The sequence below is a fragment of the Malaclemys terrapin genome, chromosome 1 (assembly GCF_027887155.1).
Source record: "Malaclemys terrapin pileata isolate rMalTer1 chromosome 1, rMalTer1.hap1, whole genome shotgun sequence".
Classification (NCBI taxonomy): Eukaryota; Metazoa; Chordata; order Testudines; family Emydidae; genus Malaclemys; species Malaclemys terrapin.
This window is the reverse complement of record NC_071505.1, coordinates 350,146,521-350,171,812: the sequence shown is the minus strand read 5'-3', so window position 1 is coordinate 350,171,812 and position 25,292 is coordinate 350,146,521. Positions and strand designations below refer to the sequence as shown.

Below are 25,292 nucleotides of genomic sequence, written 5' to 3'. Positions count from 1 at the left end.
GTGCTCAACTGCTCGGGTTACCTCTTCTACTCCTCCTGTTTTTTCTGTGACTTGTTTGGCTAGCATTCCAACATGCTGTCTGAGCCGTCTTACTACCAGAGACATGAGTTGCAAAATTCTTGCTTTTTTACTCTTATTACTGTTTCTTAGAGCCTCGGTTTCTACCATCGCTCTAAGAAACCAGATCAGCGGTCGGGGTCACCAGTGTTGTGAGAGGCTACCGGTGTGGTGCTTCTGCTTTCTCCTGTTGATATCACTCGGCTGCGTGCGTGTGTTCCCTCTGTGTGCTGCCCCAGCTCTGCGCAGATAGCTGACACAGCAGGCCCGACGAGAATCCCCAATAACCACAGAGTCTACTAAGATACAAAGGCCCCTCAGCCAGGTTTATTGCGACCCTGACACAATTTCAGTTCCCCGTAGATTACTTAGTCTACCGGGCATACTGCTAGAAAGTGCCGCTCGGCAATGGACTCAGCTCAGTGGCGGGACTTTCCACTGCCCCCTCAGCCGGACAAAGACACCACCCCAGGGACACATTCTTATACACAGGTACAAACAAGTTACACATCACTCCTGACGTATTGAGGTGCAACCCCTCTACGTAGCAAGGTACAACCCCTCTACGTAATAAGGTGCCGCCTCTCACCTTGTACCTGTTGGTTCGATCAAAACAACTCTATCCATCATTTTACCCTTTTGCCCCTGTCATTGGGATGGGTCGGCCTGTTCCATGTTATCTGTGGAATGTTCCGGTATAGTGTGTCTTGGTACCATGTTTATACTGTAACTATGCTAAATGAATATGTATTTCTGCAACATCAGCCCTTTCCTTGCCAACTTCTGTGAGCAGGGCCTGCCTCTTGCTCACAGCTTAACTTTGCTTCATATTAGCAAAGTCTTGACCATTACTTTAGTTTGGTTCAGGCCTCATACTCGGCCTTCATTAGGCCTTTACTTACTACATTGCCTTCACTTACTACACTGTACACATCAAGAACTATTTTTGTCATGTTAACTCATTGAGCTTCCTCTGAAAAAAATCAACGGGTTTAGATACTAAGGTAGGGTGTCTTATTTGAAATTCCTGGGTTAGCTTGCAGGGCCTCATACTGTCGTTTATGAGTACTTCACTGCATACAACACATTGATACCTCGATGCATCACTGGAAATGGAAAGCCCAGTTTGAAATAAACTTTGTCATATTTTTAGCTTCTGTGTTTGGCTGGAACCTCCACTGGTGCCCTCACTGGAGGTTGTGTTGTTCGCTTTTCTCCCTTTATCACAAAATGATCCATTTCTTATGTAAGCTGTTTCTCACTGTAAGCACTGCTGGTAAATTTTTTTTAAGTTTCTTTTAAGTACTTGGGAGGAAACCACACAAGGGACGTCTGATGTGTCACAGTTGCTAAGAGAGCCCTTCACTGGACTAGTATAGAGTCTGTACCGCCCTGTGTGTCAGCCCAGGCTCCCATTGTCACCCTGTGCTGGCTTGGGCTCCGGCTGTCCCCTTTAACTCCTCCCCTGGTTGTGAAGAGCCCTTCTTCACAAGCTCCACCCACCCGCAGATGACAGCTGGGACTCTTAAAAACCCCCACACAGCTTGCTCCTCCCTTGACACATTCCCACACCTCCCATGGCTTGAGAACCACTGCTCTGAAAACATCCGAATGAAAGCAACTCTCCAGGAAAAGCACGAGCAATGTCTGTTGGAATGATTGGCCTGCCATGACAGCAGCCCCATCAGAACACTGTGGTACTAGCGGCCACTTTGCAATCCCCGATGTTTTGTTAGAACTGCTTAATGTCATGATAGATGGTACCAGCTTCCCCTTGCTCAGAGCAATCAATGAATCCTAGAAATCATTCCTTTGTTTCCAGATTTCCTGTGTCTCTCACACAGACTGTCAGTTCTTCCTGTTTAAAAGTGCCTGCTTCATCAACAAGAACAGGACAAAACCCATTCTCCTGAACTTTCTGAATGATTGTGCTTTTCACAATATCAGCAGCAATTTGTAAAAGCTCATTTTGAGATGAGTGCCTTTTGAGATTAAAAGAAACACTAGTTTGATTTTTTTTGCAAGTGCTTCATTATATTGTGAAAAAAATTACATTATTCCAAAAAGTTTCCCCAGTTTGATGATTCTTCTCTCTCTTATCTTGCCCTGCCTCCTCCTGTGGTATTGCCCAACCTCCCAAGGCCAGCTCTGCTGGTATAGTCCAAATAGCAAATAAAGGGGATCGATCAACTCCAACATTCATATGAGAGATGAATGCTTCCCTCTCAGCCTGTCTCTGCAGCAGGCCCTCCCTTCCCTCATGGAGGGAACTTTGGGCAGTTGTTCAGGGGGAGATTTTGCCTTTCCTCAGCTCGTCTCCCCTGGAGCTGCCGTTAGCTGGTCTGCTCTCCTCCCTGGTCTGCCCCAAAATGAGCTGCTTCCCTCTCTTTTTGACTTTCTCAAGTGATTCTCTTCAGTCTTGATTTGTCTGCCCCATTTTCCTAATAATTTACTTGAGGAATATTTGGCTTATTGAACTCAATTTCAAATGTAGCTACAAGTTCAGTGGCTTTGGGAAGTAATCCTGCTGCTCTGTACAGGTCTCTCTCTGGATTGTAGCAGTTGTGAAACAGCATTTCCCATTTCCAGAATCTTTCTTTGGAGCCCAATGAGAAAAACAAAATTAAAAATTTCCATTAATTTCTTGAATGCTGAAGGCCCGTAAACTTCAATGGCATTTTTGCTCAGGAGAATTATTTCTGTGGGTGCCTTCCTTGTTTCTAAATACTGAATCTGAGAGGAAGCAGTGAGTCATACTGGTTGTTGATCAATTGTGTAGTCAATTCCTTGACCAAGCTTTCATTTGTTATGAAATATGTTCACGAGGCCAAACGATCAATGTCTGGTTTACTGCTCTAAGCCCATAATAAAATAATACAGGAAAAGATGTTATGCAATACCAGTCTGTGGGAAGCCAACTCGTCCAGTGATCTTACGTTCCACTTATGCACAAAGCGTGCTCTCAAAAGTTACACGTTTCAGCTTTTATCACTTATATGATGATTTCATAAGTTACACGTCTCTTTACGCATCACTGAAATCCAACCCAATTAATTTGTCCCATTTCCATAATGTAAGCGGGGGAATCGTCCCTCTCTTGTGGGGAACTTTCCTGGCTGCATCAGTACCCCAGGAGAATTTGCTAGCGAAAGGATCTGAGTCCTCACTCCAACTCCAGCTCCCTTTACGTGGAGACCTGCCTGACCTCGAGGACTCCCCTTCCGTTCTACTGTCCCAATAACCCTGACACGGCGGAGCCCAGGATTCCTGGTGGGGTGACTAGGGCCAGTCTTAGGGAAAAAGGTGTCTTGAGCGAACTTGTATTTTGGTGCCCTTTGAGTTACATATGTAATAGTATTACCAAAAATTTCAGAGATAAAGCTGCAATCTCAAAAGTTTTTTTTTATAGTTTACTAAAAAAAAATAAAAAAGGAGAAATGACACAAAATTCAATTAAATGAAATTCAGTTTTATTCAAATAATAAACTATGTCATAAATATAACATTTGTGACAGACCCAGACCAGTGGATTACAGGAGTCTGATAGAGGGCAAATATACTGGTCACTGGATGAGTAGTTTTCCGTTCCCTGAGTGACCAGAGCAGGGGCTGCACTAGAGTAATCAGGAACCTGCTAGAACCAGTTAAGACAGGCAGGCTAATTAGGACACCTGGAGCCAATTAAGAAAGAAGCTGCTAGAATCAATAAGGCAGGCTAATCAGGGCACCTGGGTTTTAAAAAGGAGCTCACTTCAGTTTGTGGTGGAAGTGTGAGGAGCTGGGAGCAAGAGGCACAAGGAGCTGAGAGTGAGAGGGTGTGCTGCTGGAGGACTGAGGAGCACAAGCGTTATCAGACACCAGGAGGAAGGTCCTGTGGTGAGAATAAGGAAGGTATTTGGAGGAGGCCATGGGGAAGTAGCCCAGGGAGTTGTAGCTGTCTTGCAGCTGTTACAGGAGGCACTATAGACAGCTGCAGTCCACAGGGCCCTGGGCTGGAACCCGGAGTAGAGGGCGGGCCCGAGTTCCCCCCAAACCTCCCAGTTGACCTGGACTGTGGGTTCTTCCAGAGGGGAAGGTCTCTGGGCTGTTCCCCAACCCACATAGTGAATCTCTGAGGCAAGAAAATCCTCCAATAAGCTCAGGACCCACCAAGATAGAGGAGGAACTTTGTCACACATTATAGCTTAGTGACAAATGAACTAACCATTAAATTAAACACTAAATTAATAAATAACAACAACAAATAAAAATTGTTGTTCTGCAAGATTGTAAGACTGAGAAGGCAACTCTGCGTGATTTTGCTGCCACCAATTCTGAGAAGGCTTGTGACAGATTTTATTTTGAGATACACAATGAAGGTCTTTACAGTGCTTCAGTAAAGTTTCTTCATCATTTTGACACTTTTTTAATGACGGACATGTGGGGCTTAAATATTATGAACACCAAGATTTTTAGTTATTTTCTTAGCTGTTGTCAGAGCTCCTCTGTACCTGTAGTTTACAATATAGTCAGGACAGACATTTATAAAGTTTGTGGCTGCAACAACATTGATTATTTTCTCACATTGCATGCTTTTGCTCACCACATTGACTTGAAAAAGGATATCATACCACACCACAGTGGAGACAAGAAACTTGAATAGAGTTAATTGAGATGCCAGGGTGACTGATTCATGACAGACACCAGTATCTGCTTGCTCCGATTCAGCCAATGTGATGAGGGCATCATGGACTTCAGCTGTTTGTTATCCATAGTGATCCATCACCTCCCTGCGAAGTATGCATTGCAAATATCCCTTCATCAGTTCCTCATACTTTCCTGGTAAACCCACCCAACCCAAGAAGTTCCCATTGTTCACCATGAACAGCCTATGAGATGAGGCTTGGAAAGCCATATTCTTTTTAGAAAGATCAAGTGTTGTGGTCATGAACCTCTTTATAATGTTCTCCCATGGTTTTATCTCTTTGTTAGTCACATGTTGAAGCTCCACATGGACGCAATTATCCTAGTTTATCCTTTGCTCTGCTTTGACCCACGTTTGGAAGGAATTGAAATGACTATGCAACTTTTCATGACACACAACATTTGAGACATGCTCCCAATCATTTGACATCTCAAATGCTAAGGATGATTTTGGATTCAAGTAGAAGAGCTAGCAGCAGAAACAGAAAACCTTGTGTCATAAACAGATAGTTAGGGGTTAATGCCTCTTTTACCTGTAAAGGGTTAAGAAGTTTACCTAGCCTAGCTGACACCTGACCAGAGGAACCAATGGGAGGACAAGATGGTTCAAAGGGAAGGAGGGAAGTTCCCTTTGTCTGGGTCAGTTTCACTTTTGAACAGAATGAAAAGATCCAGAATTCAGCCTCTTATCAAGCAGTGAGTATTAGTGAAGGAAATAAATAGGTTTATGTTTATTTCTTTGTTACCCGTCTTGTGCAATTAGAGGAATAATCAAATTGGGTATTTGGGTATTTTTTGTGTAACTAAGTTTTTGCCCAGAGGAACATCCTCTGTGTTTGGAATCTGTTGTCTGTGAGAGTAGCTGGTATGCTAATCTCTCCCAGAGGGTTTTCTTTTACCTTTCTTTTCTTTAATTAAAGCCTTTTTTTTATACCCGATTGATTTTTTCCTTGTTTTTTAGATCCAAGGGGGTTGGATCTTGATCCACCAGGAGTTGGTGGGAGAAAGGAGGGGGGGATGGTTAATTTCTCCTTGTTTTAAGATCCAAGGGGTTTGGATCTGTGTTCATCAGGCAATTGGTGAAGTCTCTCAAGGCTACCCAGGGAAGGGAATTCGTGCTTGAGAGTGGTGGCAGCCAGACCAGATCTAAGCTGTTAATTGAGCTTAGAGCTTCTCATGCAGGTCCCTCACATCTGTACCCTAAAGTTCAGAGTGGGGAAGGAACCTTGACACCTTGTCAGTGGAATCTGAGTAAAGCAGCCAGTGACACTTCAGATCTTCACCATTTTCAAGCTTTCTGTATAAAAACTTCATAGAAAAATGGTGATTCTACTTATCCAGAGGAAAATCCATGTCCTTTACTTTTGAAAGCGTGTTGGTCACTAGCAGATCTCGAATTTTGGGCATTAGATTGGGCCATCAAGCAGGATCACAAATGTCATCACCAAGGGTCTCTTTTATCAGTGGGGTAGTCATGTTAGTCTGGATCTGTAAAAAGCAACAGGGAGTCATGTGGCACCTTTAAGACTAACAGATCTATTGGAACATAAGCTTTCATGGGTGAATACCCACTTTGTCAGACGCATGTAATGGAAATTTTCAGAGGCAGGTATGAATATGCAGGCAAGAATCAGTCTGGAGATAACGAGGTTAGTTCAATCAGGGAGGGTGAGGTCCTCTGCTAGCACTTGAGGTGTGAGCACCAAGGGAGGAGAAACTGCTTTTGTAGTTGGCTAGCCATTCACAGTCTTTGTTTAATCCTGATCTGATGGTGTCAAATTTGCAAGTGAACTGGAGCTCAGCAGTTTCTCTTTGGAGTCTGGTCCTGATCCAACCCCCTTTTTTTGCTGTAAGATGGCTACCTTTAAATCTGCTATTGTGTGGCCAGGGAGGTTGAAGTGTTCTCCTACAGGTTTTTGTATATTGCCATTCCTGATATCTGACTTGTGTCCATTTATCCTCTTGCGTAGTGACTGTCCAGTTTGGCCAATGAACATAGCAGAGGGGCATTGCTGGCACATGATGGACATGCAGGTGAATGAACCAGTGATGTTGTAGCTGATCTGGTTAGGTCCAGTGATGGTGTTGCTGGTGTAGATATGTGGGCAGAGTTGGCATCAAGGGTTGTTGCATGGATTCGTTCCTGAGTTAGAGTTGTTATGGTGCGGTGTGTGGTTGCTGGTGAGAATATGCTTAAGGTTGGTGGGTTGTCCGTGGGCGAGGACTGGCCTGCCTCCCAAGGTCTGTGAAAGTGAGGGATCATTGTCCAGGATGGATTGTAGATCACTGATGATGCATTGGAGAGGTTTAAGCTGAGGACTGTAGGTGATGGCCAGTGGAGTTCTGTTGGTTTCTTTCTTGGGCTTGTCTTGTAGCAGGAGGTTTCTGGGTACACGTCTGGCTCTGTTGATTTGTTTCCTTATTTCCTTGTGCGGATATCGTAGTTTTGAGAATGCTTGGTGAAGATCTTGTAGGTGTCTTTGTTTCTCTTGCAATGATTCTTGAGCGTTGAATTGTGGATCACGTATGCATTTCTCCTCTGATGTCTCCACTGTGACCTTCTTGCTTCTACTGCGCTGGTTGCCGTTAACACATTTTAAGTATTTTTTTCATTGCATCTGCACCTTTCTTCATTGTGGTCATTTCCTCAGCTTTTAGTGTCCTCTTCTACACTCCTGACATCTTCTTTTTAGGTACCGGTAACATTTTGTTTCCTTCCAAGTTTCCTGAAATACCAAAAAAAAAACCCAAAGAACCAGTAAGTTACAAGACATTTGTTACAGTATATCACATGTTTGTGTTTTAAAATCTTTAAAGCTTGAACTCTTTGAATCTCAATGTCTACTGCCATGAAAAACACGATCTGACCTTCCTCCATAATTTCCCACAACTGTGAAAAAGAAAAATTATAAAACTATAAAAAGGTTAAAAATAAACAGTTGATATTATCCATCAGTTAAAAAAATATAAAAACTGAATTCTGAGAAGCCTATTTATAAGCCATTAGAGCAAAAGAGTTGGACCATGGGGAGAGGGGGAAAGGTGAAGGAAGCGTCTATCCCCAGTAGAGTTATCTACCAGTTTAAGAGCCTGAAACCTGTAAATCAGAATCCCATATTGTCCTGAGACTAGCAGCAGGAACCCAAGCCACTTCAAGAGGACAAAGAAGGCTTGCAGGATATAGGATTAAGTCAGAGATGGGAGTAAAGGAAGGAGTTTGTTTATTCTTCATGCAGTATAGAAATGTGCAATGCTTTGCACAACAGCCTAGCCAAGGCCTTGCCCCAGGAGTTTCAGGGTTCTGTGAAATACAATTGGTGGAAACAGAAACAGTTACAATCAGAAAGCCTGAGACTGGGGATAGGCAATCAGGAATTGAAAGAAAGGGAGATGGGTTTCAGAGACGTCACAGCAGACAGGCAACACCTACTTAATGGTTAATCTACCATTGTTGGGAACATCCCTAGGACAGTGCACAGCGCAGGGGCAGGGAGTCAGCTTTCTACTCCCCTACCCACTGTGGCCCCCATTGCCACACCTGTTCAGATGGGGGAGGGAGGCACATGGGGGAGCTGACCCCACACCCATTGATCTCCTCTGCACCTGCCTGCCTGACTTTGGGGAGGCAGCCCCTGGGACCAAGCGAGTGAAACTTCCGAGCCAGGGAGCAGAGACGACCCTTATCTGCTGACAGTGGGAGGGCACAATTTGAAGGTCCCCCAACAGCTCAAATCATTCCCCCACTCGCCAGGCAGCCTCCTCCTTACCCTCATTTCCTCTATGGGAAAGCCGTTCCTCCCCTACCTCTCCCTGCGGAGCTAAAGCAGCAGCCCCTCCCTGCATCTCCGAGATATTTCCTGCATGTGCTGTTAGTTTACCTCTAGGTCCCTGGCTCCAGCAAGTGCTGAGCAGGGGGGGGGGAGGGGCAGGACTCAGCAGGCAAAGCCTGGTAGAAAACTGGGAGTGGGATATATGACCCCATGTGCCCCCCCATGGGTCACCTCTCTGAAGGGGAGGGACAGGAACAGGCTGCAGCATCCGTGGTTAGCGTGGTGCTCAACTGTGCAGAACAAAGTGTGTCCTTCCCTACCTACCGGGAGTGTGGGGAAAGAGCAAGCCCTTTCCTAGGCAAGTGTGGGGCTCTTAGGGGACGATCGTGCAGGCCCACCCCACTCCTCACAACCTAGAGAGCAGGGAGGCACCAAGCCCCCAGCCAGGACACAGAGCTCCTTGCACACTCACCCCTACTCCTGTTCCCCCCACCCACCTCAGCGACCCATCCCAGAGATCAGATTGGGAGCCACTTCCAGCCCAGCCCCACTCCAGGCATGGCTTACAACGCAGGGGGCCCTCTGTCCTGGGAGAGTGGGGAGCCCTGAGCACCCCATCTCCCACTGGAGGATTTAGCTGTCTGAGTGCCTGCCTGGTCGAGCTGAAGGTTGGGACCACTGTTTCCAGCACTGCAAGTCTCTTGCCTGGCTGGCAGGTTGCCGGCCTCCACAAGCCGACCTGGCTCTTGGTCAGTAGTTCAGGTCACGTGGGAGATACCAAACCATGCCCCCTACTGGACCTCACACCTGGACCACCCACATCAAAGGCCGGTGCTTGGTTTGACCCCAGTCTCACTGTGATCACTTCAGACAGGTGCCAGCGTGGCCTCAGTCTGGGTACTGTCTTCGCATCAGCCACTTCCCTAATTCACTGATCACTGCATGACGTTCAAACCACATACAATTTATTAAACAGCAAGGGTAAGAAAAATAAAGAAAAAAATGGAAAATATTAAGGGAAACAGGAGACCCCGCTCTGTGGGCATGGGGATACCACAAACTTCTGTCTCTGGGATGTAAGAAAAGTTCACAGTCTGCTCCTCACACATCCCAGGCCTCCCTCCCAGAACCTGCTTCCACTGTGCTGATGCATAGGGTCAGAAACTTGGTCTCTTGGCGGCCACACACCCTCAGGCTCTTGGTGGAAAGACACTTCTGCCCAGCGTCTGTCCTCCCATTGGGTTCACATCCTGCCTTCTGAGTCCAGCCTTCAAGGGCCTCCTGTATGGTAATGTCTCCCTGCTCTGGGAACTCTGCCCATGGCTCCACCTTGCTCTCCCCAGCTGCTCATCACGTTTGGCTGCCACATAACTTGTGGCACAGCCGGCATCCACTATACTAGCTCTGGCCCCACATCTCCCCACTGTAGTTCAACCCTGGCTCCCCACTGGGGCAGATGGTTTGTGCTGCCCCATCTCCTGACTGATCCGCTCCAGCTGTAACTCCCCAGCTCTGCCTCGTCACTGCTGCTCTGCCTTCGGCCCAGCTCTGCATTCTGGGCTTCTTCTCTGGCCCCTCTGGTTCTGGCTGGGGTTCCCAGATTTCCACTGCATTATAGCCCAAAGTCACTTAAATACTAACCTAAAAGTAGCCCAATCCATTTCTTGAAACAATATTTTTTTTATTCACAATTTGGTCAATACATCAAATAACAAAAGGAAGGTTTTGTTGGATATCTAATACAGATTTGATTTAAAAAAAAAAAAAACAGCTACAAGTCCCAGCAGAAATTTGTCCACATTAGCAACAAAGCTATCAAAGGATAATAAAATTCAAATTCAAAACCCCAGTACTGGTACTTCTTTCCTAATTGAGGGTTGGCAGGAGTCTCAAACAAACTATGGCAACTGACGGTGTTAAAATAGCCCCAAAGTAGCCCAAAACATATGTAGCATAAAAACAATTGAGACATTATTATAGTACTTATTTCTAATTGCATTCTATGATGGTAGTCAATGTCCACATTTTTTGTTGAATTAGTTTGTTACTGTTAGTCTTTACATGGTTTATCCGACGGGTTTCCTGAAGGATTGGACGTGAAAAAAATTTTGCTCACTGGATCACTGTACATATGATAGAGAAATTCAGCATTGTAGTTTCTTTCTTTTCTGCTTGGCTATCTGAAAGTATAGCTTCTGTTCATCAAACTGATCAGGAATCCTGTTCACACAGGGACTAAGGGAAAGCCACCTTGCATCAGAAATCTGCAGTATCTTCTGGTAGTCTAGGAGTTACAGAAAGGACGAGTGACATTATGTGTGGGGTTGAGGGCTGATGCGTGACAATGAAAGAGGATGGAAGATGGTCAAAGAGAGGGAACATAGCAACAGAGAGTGCAGTGCTTGGTGATGGAGTGCTAAGATATTAGATGAGAGGAATTTCTCAGACTGTGAACTTCTAAAGTGCTGAGCTCAGCCAAACTGTGACAGCACCCTTGATTAATGAGGAGGCATCCTTTCACCCTCTTGTCACACAGTTTGAAAGTCAGTGGCCTCCAGTGATCACCTTCTGCAAGTGTATTTGCCCAATTTCTCACGAAGCTCTTGGGTTTTGACCCCATAAATGATAGGGTTGAGCATAGGAGGAATGAGGAGATAGAGGTCGGACAAGATCATGAGAACATGGGGACCAATGCCCTCACTGAACCGGCGTGTCAGGCTAATGAAGAAGACAGGAGTATAAGACATCAGCATCACACAGATGTGGGCTGTGCAGGTGCTGAAGGCTTTCTGGTGGGCTTCCTTGGAGGAGATTCTGAAGACGGCCCTAATGATGAGACCATAGGACAGAGCAATGAGCATCAGATCTGACCCCATGAGTACAAATGGTATCACCAAGCTGTATGTCCTGTTGAATGTGATATCCCCACACGATATCATTGCCACAAGCATGTGCTCACAGTGCATGTAGGGGATAAAGTGGTTGTCACAGTATGGCAGCCTGTTCAGCGTCAGGGGCATAGGCAGAATGAAGAGAACAGATCTTATCAAACCCACAAGCCCTAGCATAGCTATTCGTGCATTGGTGAGGATAGTGGCATATCTCAGAGGATTACATATGGCAACGTAGCGATCAAAGGCCATTGTCATGAGAACAGCAGACTGCACAAAAGAAACTGAGTGAAGGAAGAAAATCTGGGTGAAGCAGCCATGCACAGTAATCCCTTTCAAATTGAACCAAAATATACACAGTGCCTTTGGCACGACTGTGCTAGACTTGGTGATGTCTGTGAGCGCCAGCATGCAGATCAGCAAGTACATCGGCTTGTGCAGGGACTCCTCTTTCCATACAACAAACAGAACCATGAAATTTCCCAACAGGCTGATAATGTAGGAGGTAGAGAAAGGGATGGAAATCCAGACATGGGCATCTTCCATGCCAGGGATGCCCATTAGGATGAAGTTTGTTTGGTAAGAATGGGTGAGGTTCAAAGCTGACATGAAGTCATCAATGCGTCGATCGGGCTTAGAAATGATCGATGTACCTGTGAAGGGAGAGAAGCTCAGTGAGAGGTGTTACACGGTTTATACAGCAATTAGTAGGGTAAATATTTTATAGTTATTACCAATCTCAAAAGGTGGGTTGAGCAGTGAGGTGACAACATTTGCAGATGACATCAGATTATTTAGGTCATAGTCAAGTACAGAGAATTTCCCAGAGGGAGCTAATCAAGCCACGTGAATGTGCAGCATGTTGGCAGATGAACTTTGATGGCAATAATTGCCTCGTGTATGCTCATTGAGATCCAGGAGGAGTGTTATGGGGAATCAGTGTCATGAGTTCAGTCAGTCAATGTTTCACCCTCCTCTGGACTCCTCTGTGTAGTACCGGGCACCCTTCTCACATAGAATATTGCAGAAATAGAGGGTTTCAGGCAAGGGGAACAAGAATGATCAAGGGCCCGGGGAAATACTCATATGGAAAGAGGTTGAAAAGACTGGGATTATTACCTTACAGAGGAGATAAAGAGGGAACATGAGAAAAGTCTACAAAATACTTTGATTGGTAGAGAGTATATCGAGAATGTGATCTTCAGTCTCATTACACAAGATTAATAGGACATTAGATTAAACTGAAATATGGCAAATTCAAAACAGATAAAAATGAATGCTTTCTTCATTCAATGCCTAATTAGGCTGAGGAACTTGTTGCCACAAGAGGTAGTTGAGGCCATCAGCTAAGCAAGAATCAGGAAGGGTTTGGACTTTCAGATGGACAGTGAGACTATCCAGTTACAATAGTTACTGCTAAATAAATATTTTTGAAAGCCTATATGCCAATGTAATTCAGGGCACAAGCCAGTCTCTAGTTTTTAGACATTTGGGTGACACCCTCCTGATGGTCAAGTCACCTCCCGCATCCATCTACTGTTGTGTTTTTTACACATTCTTCTGCAACACCTGTGGCTGTCACTGTCACAGAGAGGACACTGGACAAGATAGACCATAGGTCTGATCCACGATGCAGTTCCTATATTGGAAAGGAGCCAAGTTTTCCCCATAGAAACAGATATTATCATGGAATCATAGACTATTAGGGTTGGAAGAGACCTCAGGAGGTCATTTAGTCCAATCCCCTGCTCAAAGCAGGATCAACCCAAACTAAATCATCCCAGGCCAAAGCTTTGTCAAGCTGGGCCTTAAAAATCTCTAAGGATGGAGATTCCACCACCTCCCTAGGTAACCCATTCCAGTGCTTCACCACTCTCCTAGTGAAATAGTGTTTCCTAATATCCAACCTAGATCATCCAATCCATACTGTTTTAACTTGCTGGCAATTATACTGTGGGAGATCGTATCAAAAGCTTTGCTAAAGTCAAGATATATCACATCCACCGCTTTCCCTATATCCACAGAACCAGCTATCTCATCACAGAAGGCAATCAGGTTGGTCAGGCATGACTTGCCCTTGGTGAATCCATGTTGACTGTTCCCAATCACCTTCCGCTTCAAAATGGATTCCTTTAATACCTACTCCATTATTTTGCCAGGGACTGAAGTGAAGCTGACCGCTCAGTAGTTCCCCGGGTTCTGAGCTATGACTTTGTGCTGGGCTATGGCCTGCACTTCTGTTACTTCCCTTGTTTCTTTTAGTGAGACAATTTCTTGCAGGCATCCAGCTTTGTCTGAGACATAAGTTAGTGGAGGTAACTGGCAAGTGTAAGACTTGTGTCAGCAACTCAGCCACTTATCCTCCTCATGCCTGAAAATTGATGAAGTTTGAAGATGACACAAAAATTCAGGGATTTGAAATAATGAAGAGGATGGGTCACTGATTCAGAGCAATCTGTTTTGGATGGTAAACTGGTCTGAAGCAAACAATATGTGTTCCAAAACAGCTATATAGATATCTACATCTAGGAACAAAGAATGTAGGTGATGCTAACATGATGGGGGACTCTTGTGGGAAGCACAATGATTCTGAATGAGATAAGGGGGCATGAAGGGGTAATTAGTTAACATGAGCTCCCAGTGTGACATTGCAGCCAAAAGAACCAATTTGGTCCTTGGTTGATAACCAGGGAAATCTTAAGGAGAAGTAGAGAAGTTATTTTAATACTGTATTTCACATCGGTGTGACTGCTGCTGGAATCCTGTGTCCAGTTCTGATGTCCACCATCAAAGACAGATGTAGATTCACTGAAGAGTGTTAAGAGAAGAGTCACAAGTATTATTAAATGATTATAATTCCCACCTTATGATAGACTCAAAGATTTAAATCTATTTATTTTATCAACGATGTCTAGGCGTTAACTTCTTAACAGTCTGTAAGTACCTACACAGGGAACCAATATGTAATAATAGGCTTTCCAGCATAACATGATCCACTGGCTGGAAGTTGAATTTAAAGACATTCTGACTGGAGATAAGGCGTACATTTTTTAAATGGTGAAAGTAATTAACCATTTGAACAATTTACCAAGGGTCTTCATGCATTCTTTATCACTGAGAATGTCTAAATAAAGGTTTTATGTTTCTCTAAAAGACCTGCTCTAGAAATAATTTTGGGGAAATTCTCAGCCCTGTGTCATAAAGACTAGATGATCACAATGGTCCCTTCTGGCCTTTGAATCTACGAGCATGTCCCCAGGACTCAGCTAGAGGCATTTTGGTTCCAAGATCGTACCTGAAATTACTGAAGGCTTTTTTTCTATTCATGACCCTGCTGAATTTAGCCCAGTGAGGCGAAATTCTCATAGAATCATAGACGATTAGGGTTGGAAGGGACCTCAGGACGTCATCTAGTCCAACCCCCTGCTCAAAGCAGGACCAAGTCCCAACTAAATCATCCCAGCCAGGGCTTTGTCAAGCCGAGCCTTAAAAACCTCCAAGGAAGAAGACTCCACCACCTCCCTAGGTAATGCATTCCAGTGCTTCACCATCCTCCTAGTGAAATAGTGTTTCCTAATATCCAACCTAGACCTCCCCCACTGCAATGAGACCATTGCTCCTTGTTCTGTCATCTGCCACCACTGAGAACAGCCGAGCTCCATCCTCTTTGGAACCCTCCTTCAGGTAGTTGAAGGCTGCTATCAAATCCCCCCTCATTCTTCTCTTCTGGAGACTAAACAATCCCAGTTCCCTCAGCCCCTCCTAAGTCATGTGCTCCAGACCCCTAATCATTATTGTTGCCCCCTGCTGAACTCTTTCCAATATTTCCACATCCTTCTTGTAGTGTGGGGCCCAAAACTGGACACACTACTCCAGATGAGGCCTCACCAATGTCGAATAAAGGGGAATGATCACGTTCCTCGATCTGCTGGCAATGCCCCTACTTATACAGCCCAAAATGCCGTTAGCCTTCTTGGCAACGAGAGCACACTGTTGACTCATATCCAGCTTCTCCTCCACTGTGACCTCAAGGTCTTTTTCTGCAGAATTGCTACCTAGCCATTCGGTCCCTAGTCTGTAGCAGTGCATAGGATTCTTCCGTCCTAAGTGCAGGACTCTGCACTTGTCCTAGTTGAACCTTATCAGGTTTTTTTTTTTGGCTCAATCCTCTAATTTGTCTAGGTCCCTCTGTATCCGATCCCTACCCTCCAGCGTATCTACCAGTTTAGTGTCATCTGCAAACTTGCTGAGAGTGCAGTCCACACCATCCTCCAGATCATTAATAAAGATATTAAACAAAACTGGCCCCAGGACTGACCCTTGGGGCACTCTGCTTCAAACGGGCTGCCAACTAGACATGGAGCCATTGATCACTACCCATTGAGCCCGACGATCTAGCCAGCTTTCTATCCACCTTACAGTCCATTCATCCAGCCCATACTTCTTTAACTTGGCGGCAAGAATACTGTGGGAGACCGTATCAAAAGCTTTGCTAAAGTCAAGGAATAACACATCCACTGCTTTCCCCTCATCCACAGAGCCCGTTATCTCATCATAGAAGGCAATTAGGTTAGTCAGGCATGACTTGCCCTTGGTGAATCCATGCTGACTGTTCCTGATCACTTTCCTCTCCTCTAAGTGTTTCATAATTGATTCCTTGAGGACCTGATCCATGATTTTTCCAGGGACTGAGGTGAGGCTGACTGGCCTGTTGTTCCCCTGATCCTTCTTCTTCCCTTTTTTAAAGATGGGCACTACATTAGCCTTTTTCCAGTCATCCGGGACCTCCCCCGATTGCCATGAGTTTTCAAAGATGATGGCCAATGGCTCCGCAATCTCATCCGCCAACTCATTTAGCACCCTCGGCGGCAGCGCATCTGGCCCCATGGATTTGTACCTCATCCCCCTGGTCTGATGGTCTATAGCAGAATCCGACCACGACATCACCTTTGTTGCTCACACTTTTCAACTTTATCCAGAGACTCTCAGGTTTTTCTGCAGTTTCATACCGGAGCTCTGAGCAGTCATACTCCTCTCTTACATACAACGCAACTCCCCCACCTTTTCTGCCCTGCCTGTCCTTCCTGAACAGTTTATATCTATCCATGACAGTACTCCAGTCATGTGAGTTATCCCACCAAGTCTCTGTTATTCCAATCGCATCTTAGTTTCCTGACTGTGCCAGGACATCCAGTTTTCCCTGCTTGTTTCCCAGGCTTCTTGCATTTGTGTATAGGCACTTAAGATAACTCATTGATCCTCCCTCTTTCTTAGTATGAGACAGGAGTCCTCCCCTCTTGCGCTCTCCTGCTCTTGCTTCCTCCCAGGATCCCATTTCCCCACTTACCTCAAGGCTTTGGTCTCTTTCCCCCGGTGAACCTAGTTTAAAGCCCTCCTCACTAGGTTAGCCAGCCTGCTTGCGAAGATGCTCTTCCCTCTCTTTGTTAGGTGGAGTCCGTCTCTGCCTAGCACTCCTCCTTCTTGGAACACCATCCCATGGTCGAAGAATCCAAAGCCTTCTCTCCGACACCACCTGCGAAGCCATTCGTTGACTTCCACGATTCGATGGTCTCTACCCAGGCCTTTTCCTTGCACAGGGAGGATGGACAAGAACACCACTTAAAAAGAACAGGAGTACTTGTGACACCTTAGAGACTAACACATTTATTAGATCATAAGCTTTTGTGGGCTACAGCCCACTTCTTCGAATGCATCCGAAGAAGTGGGCTGTAGCCTACGAAAGCTTATGCTCTAATAAATTTGTTAGTCTCTAAGGTGCCACAAGTACTCCTGTTCTTTTTGCTGATACAGACTAACACGGCTGCTACTCTGAGAACACCACTTGCGCCTCAAACTCCTTTATCCTTCTTCCCAGAGACATGTAGTCTGGAGTGATCCGCTCAAGGTCATTCTTGACAGTATCATTGGTTCTGTGACAGTGTACCCCATAAGGCTTTATGGGGAGGGGGTGCTTATAAATGTATGTATGACATAACTGGAATATGTTTTGTGCTGCCTGTGCCATGTAACATATCTCCGTAAGGGTTATGGTCTACTATATCTATTCATCCTATTTGTACACATATATCATTTTCTACTCGAGGTTAAGAATATGGGCTGTATGCTTGCCTGATTTCTAAGTAAGCTTTGTGAGGCATTTGTTCAGCTTCTTTAGGAAGGAATTTGCCAGGTTAAGTACCTGATCAGGAGACACTTAGGGAACAATGCATCTTGGAATGCTCCAATCCACATGAGAAGTCTTCCTGGAGACATGCAAGATGCCATGTGGACAATGGCGTCGGCCTGCAAAGACTGAGTCGTGCAGGGGCATGTGACTTGCCCAGGTGACTCCAAAACTCCATCTTGGAGCTGGGCTTTGCATAGGAGGGAGGAGGGGGGTCTCCACCCACAAGAGAGAGTCTACTTAAGCCTGTGGGAGACCCCTCCAGGTGGTGTTCAGCTGGCTAAAGAAGGAGCCTCTCCACCCCCCCCCCCCCCCCGAGGATACTTGAAGGAGACTGAAACAAAGGACAGTAACTACAGGGGGTGTGAGTGATTGCTGGACCCAGGCTAAAAGGAGATTAGCCTGTAAAAGGGAGCATTCTGGAACTGGTGAGGAAATTATCTGTATTCAGTTTGTTTAGGCATAGATCTGCGCATTTTGTTTTATTTTGCTTGTGACTTACTTTGTTCTGTCTGTTACTACTTTGAACCACTTAAATCCTACTGTCTGTATTTAATAAAATCACTTTTTATTTAGTAATTCACTCAGAGTATGTATTAATACCTGGGGGAGCAAACAACTGTGCATATCTCTCTATCAGTGTTATAGAGGGCGAACAATTCATGAGTTTGCCCTGCATAAGTTTTATGTAGGGTAAAACGGATTTATCTGGGTTTAGTCCCCATTGGGAGTTGGGCATCTGAGTGCTAAAGACAAGCGTACTACTGTGAGCTGTTTCCAGGTAAACTTGCAGCTTTGGGACAAGTGATTCAGACCCTGGATCTGTGTCTGGAGCCAAACAGGAGTGTCTGGCTCAGCAAGACAGGGTGCTGGAGTCCTGAGCTGGCAGGGAAAACAGAAGCAGGGGTAGTCTTTGCACATCGGGTGGCAGCTCCCAAGGGGGTTTCTGTGATCCAACCCGTCACAGGTTCCCACGTGGAGAAGCACGAAGAGGTAGTGATCCAAGGGCTTGATGAGTCTCGGCAGTCTCTCTATCACATCATGTATCCTAGCTCCTGGCAAGCAGCAGACCTCTCGGTTTTCCCAGTCGGGGCGGCAAATAGATGACTGTGATGCTTTGGAAATGTGACTGTAGTGCCTTGGAAATGCTACACGAGGTGTCTATTTCACGAGGCTGAGGGATCCCATGACGCACTGCATGGATGAATGTTTAAGGTGAGAAAAATAATGATTTGAGCCCATATAGTCTCCGCACTGAGGGATGAATGGATAATAACACTTGCCATGAATGACTGAGAGCTGGCTAGCAAATGGTCCCAGAGCACCCTGAGTTTAATGTCTATGTGGCAGTAGCTCACTGTTACAGTCAGCAGCCAGTGGCTCCTGCACGTGGCGTCTGTATGTATTGAGGCCCTAACCTGTCCCAGGGTTGCCCCCTCTCATTATACAATGTGCAAATTTCTCAGCTTGCGAGTTGTTCCTGTGTAGCAAACCTTGAAGCAGCATGGTGTGTATGGGTGTAACAGGAGAAGCCCACTGGTGCCTGCCTTGGCTTTTGCCACTAATGAGATTTCTCACCAGTGAGACAGTCAATGATTACCCCCAGCCAAGGGAGCAGGTGTGATGGGAGCCACTTCAACCCCCACAAAGGAAGAGCTGTGGGTAGCATGGGGCAGCTTGGAGATTGTGGGAGTGAGGGGCGTCTAGGGAGCATGGAGAAGACACTGGCGACCAGTATGCTGTTGTAATTTGGGCAGCCTGGGATGTGGAAATAGAGTACGGACAGGGTTCAGAGTATGATGGGAGATTGAAGCAACTGAGGAGAAAAGGTCAATGGTTCTTTCCACTAGTGAAATGCCTGAAGTTATGTAAATAACATTCAACAACAACAACAACAACAGTTGGAAACAAAACTGAGTAAAGTTTTTGACACCCAAACTGAAGTTCTGAGGCTTGGCAGGGCAAAGAGACCCTGGAACCCTACCAAGCATACTTGGGGCCAGGAAATGTCGCAGTGCTGGTCTTGGTCCAACAGTCACAAAGAAAAATTTAATTTCAACAGAGCTGCCCACCTGTCTCTGTACATGCCACTCCATGCCCCCACAACACCCAGTGCTGCTCGCCTGTCTCTGTATACCACCTGCCTGTCCCACAACACCCAGCACTGCCTGCCTGTCCCTTTAGGCTCCATTCCCAGTCTCTAGAACGCACCACCTCTGACCATGTGTCTGTGTACCCTCCAATCCCACTCCCCACAACCTCCAGCACTGCCCCCTCTTCTTGTCAACAGCCGGGCCTGCCCCACAACCCCCAGCATTGCCCAACTTTCCAGGTACACTCCACTCGCTGTCCCCACAACCCACAGCACTTCCTGCCTGACTTGTGCACTCCCTGCTTCCCCACAACCTCCAGAGCTTCCTGCCTGTCCCTGTACACCCCCTGACTGACCCACAATGCCCAACACTGCCTGCCTATCCTTGTACACTCTGCTCCCTGCCCCCACAATCCCCAGTGCTGCCTGTCTCTCCGTGTACACACTGCTCCCCGCCCCCACAACTCCAATGCTGCCCTCCTGTTCCTGTATACCCACTGCCTATTCCCAGAGCCCCCATCACTGCCAACCTCTCCGTGTACACCCCTCTCCCCATCTCGATAACCCTCAGTGTACATCACACTCCCTGACCCAGAACACCCAGTGCCCTGAATAGGCCCCTAAAACCATCTGTCTAGCCTGGAAGCATTTTGCCTTGATATGTTACCCAGGTGTAACTACAATGAAATAGATATGTAGTCAATATTCATAACTTCAGATACAAAAATGATACATGCGCACAAATAGGATACAGGACATATCTTGCATAAAATGTATCATAATTATGCCATAATCATATCATAGTAACATCACTATGAAGAATATGGAGTGCAGTGTCACACAAAGATCAATGTTTTTTTCTACCCGTGAAATGCCTGAAGTTACGTAAATAACATTTAACAACAACAATTTGAAACACCAAGGCTGCAGTTCTGTGGCCTGCCAGAGACCCCAAGACTCTCAAAAATGCTCTTGGGGCCAGGAGAGGTCCCAGCACTGGCCTGGGAACAACAATCACAATGAAAAATTTAATTTCAACCGTGCTGCCTTCCCGTCCATGTGCATGCTGTTCCGCACCCCCACAGTCCCCAGCGCTGCCTGCCTGTCCCTGTACACCCTGTATGTCTGTCCCCATAACCCTCAGCACCACCAGTCTGTCTGTATGCACCCTGCTCCCCGTCCCAATAACCCTCAGTGCTGCCCGCCTGCCTGCGTACATCTCACTCCCTGCGCCACAACCCCCAGTGCTGGCCACTTGTCCATGTAGGTCCCCCACCCCCACAATTTCCAGCCCTGCCACAGTGATAACTGTCACCCAGGACCAAAACTAGATGCCAGACCCCACAGCAAGAGCCAACAGAAATACCTCCTCAGACTAGGTTAAACTCAGTGTCTGTCTGCACTAGGGGAAAGGGAAGGATCAGGCTGACCTGCCTTTCTGGGAGCAAAGGGAAACCCTGAAGCAGCTCTGCCTGTGCAGGGAAGGAGCGAGGGACAGACCCGGCGGGAGGGAGAGAGGACTTGGAGACGAAAAGGAGCCAGCATGAGTAACTCTTTCTACAAAGTATCAGAGCGGTGGCCGTCTTAGTCTGGATGTGTAAAAATTAACACAGAGTCCTGTGGCACCTTATTGACTAACATGTATTGGAGCATGAGCTTTCGTGGGTGAAGACGCGTCTGACGAAAGCTTATGCTCCAATAAATCTGTTAGTCTATAAGGTGCCACAGGACTCTTTGTTGCTTACTTCCTAAAAAAAACAACACAAAGGTTTAGTGTACTGCAGCCAGTTAGAAACCTGGACACACCTTCCTGATGCTGCTTTTCTTTGTCGGCAAATGCTGACATTACCACAAGGCTGTAGTGGGGTTGCTCAGAGGAGGGATGGTCCGAATGGGGGAAGGCAATCTGCTACAGTGTTATCTACATTCTGTTACAGTCTGAGACACCCCCTATCACAGAAGGCGTCATGATGCCTCTTTGGTCTGTGCATTAGGCAGGATGTCCAGTCCATATTTCATCCAGTTTCAGGATTAGGAGCCACTGTGAGCTGGATACTACATGTGGGGACCAAACACACTTATTTTGCTTTCCTGGACATCCCTGTGTGAGATTTCCAACACCACTTGGTTTCCTCCAAGCCAGAAACATTTTTTTTATTTTTATTGCCTTTTGTTGGTTCCTGTCGTCTCCAGACCCAGAGATGCAGGGGCACAGAGAGAGCAGACCCATCTCCCTCTCTGAATTTTTTTTTTTTTAATCCCTATTGTTCTGAACCTGTAAGCCTGTGAGTTTGAGATTTCAGCAACTCTCCTGTCGGTTCTTCCTTGGTCCAAATGACATCACCCACCCTGACAGGCCACAGGATGACTCCAGTTAATGTTGTTGGAGGCTCATGGCCAGTGTAAATCAGGCCATTTATTTAAGTTCCTACATGTGGATTTAGAGTGAACTCCTGGCCTTGTTGGGAGTTTTGTCGTTGATCTCAAGGGGACCAGATTCACGCTCAGTGTTTAACTTTTGGTTTTAAGCTGCATAAATCACAGCTTTAGGTCTTGCTACAGAGAGCGCTATTCTGTTAGGGTGCTGAAAGAGTCTGAAGGAAACCACCAGTGCATGTGGCCTTCTGAGAGCTGGCATAAAATATGGGAATTTCCAAACACAAGGGCCCCGATTTTGCTCTCAGGGAAGCCTGTCTCAATCTTCAGTGACCCACTGAAGGCAAAGGATGGGAGAAGAATCTGGCCAGTGTGGGGGCCATTCTTCTTTTGAACCCTCTGGTAACACAGATACCCACTGCAGAGGCTTTGGCTGTACTACCTAACAGGGCAATGGAAGTTCCTGAATTGGAAAACTTGAACGAACCAGAGGAAAAACCACACAGCTCCCACAAAAAAGGAACCTATTGAGACAGATAGAAGTACAACTCACCAAAATCCTGGTCAGCAGAGAGAGGAAATCTCCTTACTGCAATAGAAAGGCAGAGCCCTGAGAATCACTATATGAATCTCACCTGTCTGACACTCGGTGTGCTGGACAGTAACCTTTATTATTTCCCTGTACAGTCCCTGTGGACTCTCTGATTGGCCAAGAATACCAGACAATTCCCTTGGATCCTTGAGCAGCTGGAAGAGTAGAAAATGGACCTGGAGAACTTTGACTTGAGAGCCTCCCCTGGGAGTGAAGAAATGATTCGCTGATACCAGGGGCTCATATTGTCAGGGCAAACTGAGTCTTGCAGACTGTTCAATCTAGCAATTGATGATGACTTTCTCTTTTGTGTTTAATGCCATCTGCACTCTGTGTGGGAATGCTACCATAAGAGCCAGGACCAGCGTACCACTGCATACCAACCATGCAGTTGTAATATCCTGTCCATTAACCTCCAAAAACTCACTGCCACCGTGTGGAGGCCAAATGATGTGATCCTGAATTAATGCAGGCCAAAGGGCCTGGGAAAGGCTTTCTTCTCCCGCGATACTGTCATCAAAGGTTTTTATCAGTATCCTGCTACTGGGGTGGCTTTCTCTGATCTTTTACTTCCTCTTTTGTGGTCAACGTCTTTGGTTCCTCTACCTGTAAAGAAATATTTCTTTTCCGGTACAACTTTAGTTCTATTAACTTGATAGAATTTATCTACCTTTCCTTTTGTTTCTGATTCTGTATACAGAGGAACCGAGTCTATTTCTAATGTCATCAGTTTATTGGTTACATAAATTGTCTTCTGATACAGAGTATCATCACCTGATTTTCAATTTCTCAAGCATTTTTTCATTGGCTTTTATCAAAATAGACATTTGCTTTCTGTTTGGATTTTCCCAATTTTATAGCTTCATGCAAGAGTACCTGATTCAAACGTTTATGTAATGCTCGCAGATAGGTGTTCAGTTTGACTTCCTCTAGCTGTGTGCCACTGGTATGCCACAGAAGTTGCTCTGGCATTCACATGGTTCACCCAATCATCACCACCAAGAGTTTATGATCTGTGGAGACAATGGGAGTTGTCCTGAGTGTCATTAAAATGAGTGGAATTAGAGTATTCCACTTTCATCCATTTGGATCTACCAGTTTCTGCAGCATTAATTTGCAATTTGTTTTCTCTAGTATTCCTGATGATTGAGGTCTATATGAATCTTAGAATATCAGGGACGCAAGGGACCTCAGGAGGTCATCTAGTTCAACCCTCTGCTCGGAGCAGGACCAATCCCCTACTAGATCAATTTTGTTGCACTTCCAACAGCTGTAAACATTTTTGGAACACGTGCCCAGTAAAATTTGTTCCTCTAGCTGACTCTACCCTAGCGAGGAGTTTCCAATGAGAGAAGATTTGTTTCACCAAGTGTTTTGTTGGGGCTAAAGCAGCATTTGCCTTAAGGAGAAATGCTTCCACCCATTTGGAGAATGGATCAAGAACAAGACGATATTACTTTCTCCTGATCATAGTGGTTGGGTTCATTTATGAAAGAGCAATATGCTTCTCAGATTTTTATTTGGGGAGGTATTAATGGAAAAAACTGGGTTAAGGGTTTTCCTTAATCAACCTTTGGGCACACATCGGTGTTCCCAGAATACAACAGGGCATCCAGCAATTGAGATAGGGTCCGTACTGGGGTCATTGTTATATCTTTATCATGCACTAACAAAGTCCAATGGGCTAGTTGAGCATTAGACACTTGTTCATCCTTCTTTGGACTAGAAAGCAAGAACTAGAGAGGGATGTGTGTGTGTGTGTGTGTGGATGTAGAGCTATTGGGTTTAAACCATTCAAATGCAAAATGCTTGGTTGTTCAGCAGGTGACCAATACATATTTTTCACACATGGAATATTAAGTTCCACTAGGCTCATTTTTTTTAGAGCATTGGCTATTGGTCTGTATTTTTTCATGCCGCTCTTTAGAAGTTATTGTAACAAGTGCAATTGCACTTAAAGACCTTCTTAGTCAGTGGTTCTCAACCAGGGGTCGGGGGGCCACAAGCAGGTTTCATGGGGTCCCCCAAGCATGTCCAATGTTAGGCTCGCTGGGCACCAGGGCAGAAATATGAAGTCCATCACATGGGGGTGGAGCACCGGGGCCCTGAGCCCTTCCACCTGGGACTGAAGTCGAAGCCTGAGCAACTTAGCTTCCTGGGGGCCCCGTGGCCTGGGGCCCCAGTAAATTGCAATGCTTGCTTTTTCCTGGTTAGGTCAGTCAGTGGGGTGGCAATTTGGCTGTAGTGTGGTACAATCATCAGGGACGTCCCCTATATCACCATGAATTTTCAAAGATAATTGCCAATGGCTCTGAAATCACATCAGCCAACTCCCTCACCATCTTCAGATGCATTGCATCTGACACCATGGACTTGTGCATGTCCAGCTTTTCTAAATAGTCCTGAACCTGTTCTTTCACCACTGAGGGCTGCTCACCTCCCCCACATACTGTGCTGCCCAGTGCAGCAGTCTTGAGCCTACCTTGTCTATGACAACTGAGACAAAATAGACATTGGGTTCTCCATCTTTTTCCACATCATCTGTTACTAGGTTGCCTCTCCCATTCAGTAAGGGTCCCACACTTCCTCTGACCTTCTTCTTGTTGCTAACATACCTGTAAAAACCCTTCTTGTTGCCCTTCACATC

At 45.9% G+C, this 25,292-nt stretch overlaps 1 protein-coding gene across 1 annotated transcript in view; it reads left to right on the top strand.

The window, feature by feature from the left end:
- LOC128830247 (olfactory receptor 52N4-like) overlaps nucleotides 1-25,292 on the top strand; it is a 66,289-nt gene that overhangs the window by 1,119 nt on the left and 39,878 nt on the right. The gene's annotated exons all lie outside the window — the stretch shown is intronic.